The sequence below is a fragment of the Mesoplodon densirostris genome, chromosome 1, assembly GCF_025265405.1.
Source record: "Mesoplodon densirostris isolate mMesDen1 chromosome 1, mMesDen1 primary haplotype, whole genome shotgun sequence".
Classification (NCBI taxonomy): Eukaryota; Metazoa; Chordata; class Mammalia; order Artiodactyla; family Ziphiidae; genus Mesoplodon; species Mesoplodon densirostris.
The window spans coordinates 17,021,787-17,032,553 of record NC_082661.1 but is presented as its reverse complement, the minus strand read 5'-3'; the positions used below and the strand labels follow the sequence as shown (position 1 = coordinate 17,032,553).

Genomic DNA, 10,767 nt, shown 5'->3' with positions numbered 1-10,767 from the left:
TTAGGTAAATAGTAGTTAAGAGAACACTGAATAATCTATAATTCATTCACTTATTTGATGAGTGGTGATTGTGCACTCCCTAGGTCCTGGACTATGCTAGAGCTGAGGATTCAGGTGACTAGGAATTTGGTGTCCTTGCTGAGAGCAAAAGCTCTACAGTCAGCTGGCCTGGGTGCAGATTCTGACTCAGCTACTTACTAGCCAGGTGACCTCAAGCATGCTGCTTAAACTTACTTATCTTATTCATCTCTAAAATTGATTTTTTGGCAAGAATCAAACAAGTTAACAGAACACTACCTGGTTTATAGTAGGCATCTGCCATTTTCAATAACACAGCAATGGATTAGCACAGGCAGAGAGGAGGCATTCCAGAAAAGTTAGGTGTGAAGTTGCTCCCAGTCCTTGTCAGAGAGGCATTTGTTTGCTAGTGTTGTCAGATTTATTGATTTTATTAAAATTTACCTGCTCAAGGCCACAATCAATACCACTGAAACTCTGATCTCAGAATAGTCCATGTGCCCTGGGGTGATGCATCCATTGAATCGACCATTGTTTGCTCTGCCTGATACAATAGGTGTCTTCTCAAAATGCCATGAAGGACCACCACTTCCCTGGTGGTCCAGTGGTTAAGACTCCATGCTGCCAATGCAGGGGGCCCAGGTTCGATCCCTGGTCAGGGAACTAGATCCCGCACGTCACAACTAAAGAGCCCGCATGCTGCAACGAAGATCCCACATGCCGCCACAACTAAGACCCGGCGCAGCCAAATAAATAAATAAATGAATAAATATTCAAATCCTCTCCCACAAACACAAAGCAGAACAATTAAAGCTCTTGTGTTCCCAAAATGCTAAAAAAAAAAAAAAAAAAAAAAGCCATGAAATGCTCCTTGTCCTCTTACCCCCACTCCTTGCAGTGTCTTTGAGACACAGCAATTGCTCACCACCATAATCTCTCAAAACAGGTCTCCAATTAACTTGCTTGCTTCCTGGAATTACCTGAATTCTCATCATTGGCTCTCATGGTTTTGAGAAAACTATGAGACCAAATGATGCTGAGAGAGATTGCCAGAAGAGTTTGGATGTGCTAACCAGACCCTGGTGAGTCTCTTACCGCTCTGTAGGTCCCTGGAGCACAGGCTGGGGCCAATTTGTTGTCATCTTGTTTGTTAGTTTATTTATATTCTGTCCTCGTTTTTCCTCATCCCCACTTCCAACTATGTGCCACTTAAATTGTAGAAAAGCACTGAGTATTTACAGCTCACAGTTTCTTGGTACCGCTATTAGCAACTGAAAGCAGCTCAAGGAAGCACTCCACTTGACTTAGGATGACAACTAGTTTGCCAACTAAATTTAAAAGAAAAAAGCTCCTCTCTTCAGGGCAAAATATTTTGAAATAATTTCTCAAACTGTTTTGAAGGTACCCTTAATCTGAAGTTACTTGCTTTTTGCTAATATTTTAATCTGTTCTAAAAATGTTTACTGCTGGTATCCTCAGCACCTAAAACAGCACTGGACATGTGCTTTGTAAATTTTGCTGAATGGATTGAAGTACGACGGGCATGATTATCAATATAAGATTGTTCGGAAAATTATATGATGGGTCTCATGATGTGAAGAGGATTCAGTGAACTATATCCAGAGTAGAATTTATTCATTTATTCATTTAATAAATATACATGGTACTTGGTATTTGGTACATGGTACTCACTATTATAAGTGATTTATAATTTAGCTAATATTTCCTCTCTATAGGGCTGAATAATCATATCCTAGAAATAGAGTCTGAACAAAAAGAGCTGTGTAGATTTCTATGGATATTTTGCAAGAAATGTGTAAGATTTTTTCATAGCAATAACACCTTATTACTTATTCTAAAAGGCCCATGTTATATGCTTTATAAAATAAACCCCTTTCATTCTCACAACAAATGTATGTTGTAAGTGTTCTTACAGGTATAAAAACTGAGGCTCAGAGAGAGCAGATATAGATATAGGTCCAAAACCCAAAGTCACAATGTTAAGAATTTGAACCCAGCTCTGAATTCAAAATTTTTGCATATTTGGAAATCATCTTGTTCCCTTATTTACTTTCTGCCCTCTTTCTTCCTCACTCCTACTCACAAGTAGTTTGTAAGATCTACGCATCGGCAGACAAAACCTGCTCTTTCATTGTACTATCCCTGTGTCTAGATCAGGCCAGGCATTCATGGGCACTGGGGAAATATTTGTTTGATGGGTGAATAAATGGACTCCAGAGTCCTTGCAGAGGTGCCACACTGCCTTCTGAATACCACCAGTTTCCTCTAAAGTAATTTATAACAATTTCCAGACTTATTTTTCCAACTGAAATGTTTATTAGCTAAAGCATATGTATGTAGTGGGTTAGGTACCTCCTCAGACTTTTAGGAACCAGGTGTGCTGAAAGATCATGGGCTTTGAGAAGCCATGCAAAAGGCCAATGGGTACGTGAAAAGGTGCTCAACATCACTGATTATCAGGGAAATGCAAATCAAAACCACAATGAGCTATCAACTCACACTTGTAAGAATGGCTTTTATTAAAAGGACAAAAGGGACTTCCCTGGTGGTCCAGTGGTAAAGAATCCACTTTACAATGCAGGGGACTGGGTTCGATCCCTGGTCAGGGAACTAAGATCCCATGCTGCGGGGCAACTAAGCCCTCGCGCCACAACTACTGAGCTCACATGCCTCAATAGAGAGCCTGCGTGCCGCAAACTACAGAGCCCACGTGCTCTGGAGCCTGCGAGCCACAACTAGAGAGAGAAAACCCACGTACCACAACTAGAGAGAAGCCCGGGCCCCACAACGAAGAGCCCGCGTGCCGCAACAAAAAGATCCCGCATGACTCAACGAAGATCCCGGGTGCCACAACAAGACCTGATGCAGCCAAAAATAAAAAATAAAATAAAATAATAAATAAATCTTTAAAAAAATTAAAAAAAATAAAAGGACAAAAGTATTATCAAGGATTGGATGAAGGGGAACACTTGTGCACTGTTGGTGGGAATGTAAGTTGGTGCAGCTACTATGGAAAACAGTATGGAGGTTCCTCAGAAAATTAAAAATAGACCTACCATAGAATCCAGCAATCCCATTTCTGAGTATATATCCAAAGGAAATGAAATCGGCATCCCATGTTCATTGCATCATTATTCACAAAGCCAAGATATGGAAATAACCTAAATATCCATCAATAGACAAATGGATAAAGAAAATGTAGTATATATATTCAACGGGATATTAGTCAGCCTTAAAAAAGAAGGAAATCCTCTTCAGAAGATCATACAATGTATTTCACTCTCCCTTTCAGTAGCAGCCTGGGTCCAGTCAAGACACAGAAACAATACAGTATGCTAAGCAAAAGCTTAATACAAAGAATTACTGTGATAAAGAGTTACTATAAGATATAAGGAAATTCTATACAATACCTTTGGCTGAGGGAGAGAACCCAAGGAAGCACAAACTTGGAAGGGGTTCAGACTGCACTGGAGAAGGTGTGGTTCAGCCCATTGGGTAGCAGAGGTGTTAGCAGGTTTGGCCAGGATGGAGCTGGTCTGGAGCTGCTTGGCAAACAATAGGTAGGAGTGCCAGCTGGGGAGCAGGTGGTCAGCAACCAGTGGTGTGGACCTGCACGGGCTATTTTGTGTGTAACTCTCTGGACCACATGCAACTTTGTGTAGCCATGCAGGGGCTTTGGTTTCCATGTTGAGAAGGCCATGGAAAGGTTACCATAAAGTGCTGCAAAGTTGCAGAGGGATGCCTGGGGCAGGCTCCACTGAATGTCCTCTCATGCACAAGGCTGACACCCGGCCCCTGCCAGCAACTTCCAAAAACTTCTTCCTCCTGTAATTTGCTTCTATTGCTCTCTGCCGAGGAAGGTTAAAGGAGAGATGGTTAAAGGGGCAGATCACGGGGCAGATATTTCGGAGTGCATTTGGACCTGAGAGGCAATAAGTCAATAACCCACACAACTTCCATCTTCAGAGCTTCCTTAACTCATTTGGTTCCAAGGACCTGTAGAACCATAAGGTATTGGTATTAACTGTTTCGGGCACTATCAGGGTCATCATTGCCTCTGGAGCAAAGAAAAGCCTGATGAGGTGTGACCTCAGGCAGATCACTTCCTCCTATGAGCCTTTCCCCTCATCTTATAATGAATGACTGAAGTGAATCAGTGGTTTTCAAATACCAGGCTCCACTGAAGGAAGAAAACAAATAGAGCATTTTGCAGAACTAAACTTATGCAGTTGAAAAGTGGAATCTTTCAGCCTTTTTTGAAAAGTGTGAAAACATCCTGTCTTTCATGAAATTATGGTGATAAATTGCAGTTCTTTTTGATTCTCAATTAGCAAAATAAAAGTCTGCAAGCTCAGAATTTTGTTTTTGAAATTTTACTAGCCTGTAGGACCTGGAAGCCTGGTCACTTGGGCCTGGATGCTCTCTCTCGAGCCTTCCTTCATCTCTCAGACCTGCGGTTCCACAGAGCCCTGTGGTCTTTGTTTCTCATCATCCAACTCTAAAGCAGGCAGAAGAAAATCTAGAAAAGGTGCTTGCTTCAGCAGCACATGTTGTAAATTTGCATCCATCACAGAGATCCATGTGCATCCATTCACATAGCCCCTGCACAGTGATGACTCATCAATAATTTGCATCCATCACAGAGATCCATGTGCATCCATTCACATGGCCCCTGCACAGTGATGACTCACTAATAAGTGAAGCATTTCATATTTTTAAGATATTTTGTAAACCCCAGGGCAACCACCAAGACATTTTTTTAAAAAAGGGTTAACTCCTAAGCCAGTACTGGAGATATAATTGAATCATACAAACGAATTAATCCAAAAGCAGGCAGAAATTCTAGAAAAGGATGGAAAATTTATTTTACATGTGTATCTTGCTTAGCATAATGACTGAGTCTTAGTGGCAGCAAACAGAGCCTGAGTTCTATCAAAACACACATTGAGTCAGGGGCAGTGCTCGAGTTATCTATATTGCTTTGAAAGCACCACAGAACCTAAACGAAATATTGACAATGGAGCTTTCTTAAACTAAGAAAATGAGTGACAACCACGTGGCAGGGGTGGCACGTGGTTAGGTGCCAGCTAACCGTCTGCCTTCCTATCTTCAACAGCCCACCAGTGCTTGTGTGTTAGCTAGGGGGTGGCTGGAATTGGAACCCGGGTTAGACCTCCTGACCTCCAGGGGCTACAGGAGGCAAGTCATGTGAACACCTCCCTTTGGCTGGTATTAGTAAAATTCTAAGCCCCATAGTGCTATTTCCCCCTTTCCTTCCTCCTTCCTACAAAAGGGTGAAACACCCACAGTATGTTCACAGTAGAATCAGGCCCTCAGGACAAAGTCTATGTGACAATGTCAAACAAGTATTAATTTTAAAGCTCCAGCCATCTAAACACTCCCCCTGCTGACACCTCAGTGGCTGTGCACAAGAGGATGGGGTTGGCTCGAAAATGAGTAACTTGCATTCTTCTCGTTACTTATTTTCATCATGCAGCCGCCGAACCCGCCGTCCCACCTTCAGAAATGGCATCAGGCTGCAGGTGTCTCTAGGTTGCACAAAGGTCTGAAGCAAGAATTGAATTATAGATCTTCTCAGGGAATGCTGCTCAAATGAACATTGGCAATACATCACCTTCCCCTACCTCTTTCCAAACTCAATCTTTTTCAAGAGAATAAGAAAATTGAACAATAGGATCTTTCCAGATAGTAACTATGTGTGTGTGTGTGTATATAATCTCCACCCCTCCCTCCTCCCTTTCTCTTACTATGCACTCCTATGGTACCAGCATGTGATATGATTCTTAGAATACACTTTTAAAAGTCAACTATAGCAAAAAAGAGGACATACTCATTGAAAAATATTTTGGAAACAAGAATTTAAAGTGAAATATGAAAGTATACCACTCCTCAGGGGAAGCCACTGTTGAGTCTATGTATCCAGTCAGGACTTCTCCTTTACATATAGACATAGTTTATATATAACAGTATTTTTTCACTTTGTTGTAAAGGTTATTCTATTAAAGCAACAAATTTTATAATATACATATATATGCATCCTTCAACATTTTGAATAATAGTTTTTTTAAAAAAAACAGGAATTACCCCTTTATTTTTAAAGACTTAGCTTATATGTCCACATCTCAGAGCTTTGCAGTTTACAAAGTTCTTCCACATTCAGTATCCTATTTAGTCCTCAGAAAAATAGGTTTTATCATCCCCATTTTACAGGTGAGAAAACTGAAGCTCGAAGTGGTAAAGTGACATGTTTAAGGTTTCACAATCAGTGGCGAGGCAGGGTTGTCCAAGTCCATGTCCGGATCATTTTACAGCTCTCAGCATTCTCTCGTTCCTTAGATGGAGATGGGGCAGGAAAGGGAGGCTCCGTTACAGTCACCAACAGGGCAGCATGAAAAGGTATACCCGTAGGTAATTCAGAAGCTTAAGGAACACCTATTCATTGCCCAGACTGTCAAGAAAATTATAATATCATCTATGAACTGTGAGTCCCGTGCAAATCTTTACTGAGTTTAAAAGGGAACAAAATGACTGATTTTATTTCTGTTCTTCTCTGACTGCAGTTAGAGGAAGAGCTTAGTCAAAAGACAATCAGAAAGAGGAAGAAAAGAGGGGCACCAAGTCTCCAACTAAGAGTCTGCTAAATCACACAAACTTGCACATCCATCTTCTTTAATAGATTATTGGTCTTTTGTTTAAACCATATTAGTGCAAAGACAAAGAATCTAAATGACTTCAACCCACTCACTGAAGTATTAGTACTTTTGACTTTTGGGAGGCAATAGAGGATAGTGAAAGGCAAATTTGAACCCCAAACCAGGTTCAAATTCCAGCTCAACAGATCCCTAGCAAGAAGATCCTCAGAACTACTGTGCACCTGTTTCCTACCTCATACGGTTGTCAGAGCCTCCCTCGAAGCAGTTCATTAGTATTTGTTCCCTGCCCCTGCCTTGATACGTTTGTCCTTTAACTGTGTTCCTTATCATTTCAAAGGGAAAACATTCTTAAAATGCAAAAGCAATACAGTACATTGTATTTGATTTAGTTCTGACCAGAGAGACTAGGTTCTAAATGCTACTGTGTTAAGTAAATACAGCATTGGGTAAACTCCTAAAACACATTAGAGCACCTCAAAGGACAAACCATGTTCATATATGTAGCTACTTTTCTTATACTGACAAGTGTCCAGAACCAATCAGAGGGCCTTTTAACTTCATTGGAGGATGGATCATGTAGCCAGCTGTATCAGACCATGAGCTCCATGGCCCTCAGGCCATCACCACAGACCTCACCTTTACTTGAACTTGGTCCTTACCCCAACTCTACCCATCCCCCCAAACCTGCTAAGGTCTCTGCCTCTCATCTCCACAGGCTGCAATACAATATGACACCTATTTACCTGTTAATGAGCATTTAAGACAGAGGTTAATCTAGAAAAACATTTCAGTATACTCTGTTTCCTAGGATTGACTGGCTTTTTTTCTTTTTTTGGAAGCTTTAATAGAAGTCAACTTTAAATTACATAATATATGAATACATTCTTTTAAAAACTGAAACAGTCCTTTAACCCTGCACCTCTACTCCATGCCAACACACAATCACACAAGGTTAATTTCTACTAGGACTTCAGTGTTTAACTCTCTGGCATCCCCTCCTTCAAAATAAAATATATATAGACATATGCTAAGCTGGTACATCTCTAGTTCGACTTACAATTTCAAAAAGGTACAAAGTGAGATCAGGAATCACCATGGAACATCCTCTCTAAACAGCCACGTTACATGGGTCTTGCCTCCTGCGGTATATCGTCCACAGCACAGGCAAGCCCGTCTGTGACATGGAGCACTTCCACCAGCGAAATAGTAATTTGACAAGGCACTGAACGTGACAAGGAATGTCGCTGGACTTTCTCTTTTCCCTTTAATCTCTCACTTGACTGACTTGGTAAATAAAAGCCCATCCAAGCAGGATGCTGAAGGAATCGATGAAGGCTGGAAACTCAGAGACAGCCAAACCAGCTCTGCACAGGTAGAGTTCTGGTTGTTGTTTTAGGTGTGATAAGTTGTGTGATGGGGGAGGCAGCGGGTGTGGGCAAAGACAAAAGGAAGGGTCCTCTTCCGCTTTATCCCAAAGCTGTTACTGAAATGGAACGACGTCATGCCTGCAGGTAGAGTGTGATCTTTAAAAACCATCAGCAACATTTGTGCTTCAGAGTATGCACTTTGCAAACAAGTTACTCAGATAGACTGCTTAAACTTCAGAACACCTTTGTGAGACTGTGATATTGGATCATCCAATCTCTCAGAAGGCACCTGGGGCTTGAGCATGTGGAGCACCATTCTACCATGAAGTTATGCTTCCAAGCCTCTGCTTTAACTTTTTTTGAAAGTTGGTGCCTTGGAGCTTAGAAGGCATTTAACCACATAAAGAAAAAAGGTAATAAATGTTACAGGCAAGCACACAAAGTCTTTTTACTCATAAATTTTGATAAGACTTAGTCAGTCACTGTTTCAAAATACGATTTCTATAAGAAAGTGGGTTCTGAATTTCAATTAGGAAAGCCAGGAACAGACTCTTCCTGGCCGGCAAGTCCCACCAGGGTCTCCCTCCAATCCCTCCAGGCTTGCCCCAAATTAACCCAAAAACAAAACACAAAATCCAGGAAGCCCAAAGCAACAGCCTCCTTTAGCATGGACTCCTAGGGACCTGTTTTTTGAGGGGAGATGGGATCTATGGGGGCTCTGGTGGGAATAGAGCTGAAAGTGTTTCATGTGGGCAGGCAGACTAGATCAAGGGCATCAGAAGTAGTGGGCATCTGGGGGTATCTTCCCTGGTCAGACTTCATAAAGAAGAAACTGCCGAAGAAACAATAGCTACTGTGGCAGGTTTAACTGCTATTTCTTGGGACACATAAAGCATAAGGATTCTGAAAACACATACACACAATTTCCTGCCCTTGGGCCTTTAGTTAGTTATTAAAAGCAAAAAAAAAAAGTGGATGATGTGGAAAGCCATTCTAGTATTTAATATAGTTCCCAAGTAAATGTAACTAGAAGTTGACTATCAGCAAGTTAAGTTTTCTTATTTCAGTGAATCCTAAACTTTCAATAGAACTCTTTTTGCACTGGGTTAAATGGTAGAGATTTTCCTCTCGGGTCTAACATCCTACCCTTTTTTTGGAAGTACAATTAGGGGGCAGACTGGCAAGTCTTCTGACTGGCAAGAAGCATGGCCTTTGGAAAATTTAAAGGCTGAAAATTCCTCAGAAATAGAAAACTACTTAAGTGGATGCTTCTTTTAATTTATTTATTTATTTTTGGCTGTGTTGGGTCTTCGTTTCTGTGCGAGGGCTTTCTCCAGTTGCAGAGAGCGGAGGCCACTCTTCATCGCGGTGCGCGGGCCTCTCACTGTCACGGCCTCTCCCGTTGTGGAGCACAGGCTCCAGACGCGCAGGCTCAGTTGTTGTGGCTCACGGGCTTAGTTGCTCCGCGGCATGTGGGATCTTCCCGGACCAGGGCTCGAACCTGTGTCCCCTGCATTGGCAGGCAGATTCTTAACCACTGCGCCACCAGGGAAGCCCGGATGCTTCTTTTAAAAAATAAGAATCAAGTCTCTTAAATGTAACTTAGGAATTAATGGTGCATCTCTGCAGGGGCAGGGACATCAAGTCTGGTCACACTGTTCTCAGAATCATTAAAACAGCATTAGCATTGGTCAGCCAGAGGCATCCTCCCAAGTTGCTGGTCCTGAAGAACTGTGCATTCATTCTACAGTCATTGATTGAAGCAGACTTTATTAAGAAAAAACAGACTTGGATTTCAGTTTGTTGGAACGGTCTTTTACGACTGCGGGTCACACTGAAGTTAAGAACCGTAAGCCGATACTCTTCCAATAACTCACCCTCTTCTTTTACATATTCCTTTCTCTTGCAAACAAATCTACAAGTTGCCGAACGCAGACTATTAAGAATGTCAGGAAAGCTTCCTCTATTCTATTAATTTTACCTTTATTCCAAGGATCCTGATTTCAGGGGATTCTTTCCAATAGTAAACTCTTTACGGAATGTTGCATTATCTGTGTACTTGAACTGTTAAGAGAAATGGAAAACAACACAATTGTGATGTGAAATATCCATCATACACGTTACCTTCATGAAATTAATGCCATTTCAATATCTTCTTATTGAATGTATTAGTTCTTTATTGTTAAAGCTGGATAATTTGGGCAAGTAAATTCCATAATTTTGTGGAAAATCTGAATTTATTACTGGCTTGTCAAGTTCAATGAGGAATTTTCACATAGGCATGTATAAAAGGCCTTTTATAAAAGGCCAAATTTTGCTATCAATAATTTAAACAAAAATTTAAAATATACGTGCCATTCAATTTGCTTACTATTGTTCACTGACTTTTAATGGTAATCAGTAAAGACAAAAATGGAAAGCAAAAATTCTTAATCTGGTTTAAAAAAGAAAATTCAAGCAATCTGAATCAGGTTTTGCCAAGTCTGGAGAATCAGTCTGTTAGCAAGTGGTGTGTGTAAATAAATAATCAAAGATGCCAGTAAAATACAACTTGGTAAATAGGCATTACTTATTTAATAAGTACAATATATACATAAAATTCTCTTGAAAAGCTTCATTTTATACAGAAACATATTTACAAAATGAACAGTATAATCAAACTAAAGATTATCTGTACAATGCACACA

At 40.8% G+C, this 10,767-nt stretch overlaps 1 non-coding gene across 1 annotated transcript; it reads left to right on the top strand.

The window, feature by feature from the left end:
- The first annotated feature begins 608 nt into the window (after window positions 1–608).
- On the top strand, window positions 609–681 carry TRNAW-CCA (transfer RNA tryptophan (anticodon CCA)). Its single transcript has one exon. It is a non-coding gene; the product is annotated as a tRNA-Trp (tRNA).
- Window positions 682–10,767: the final 10,086 nt, after the last annotated feature.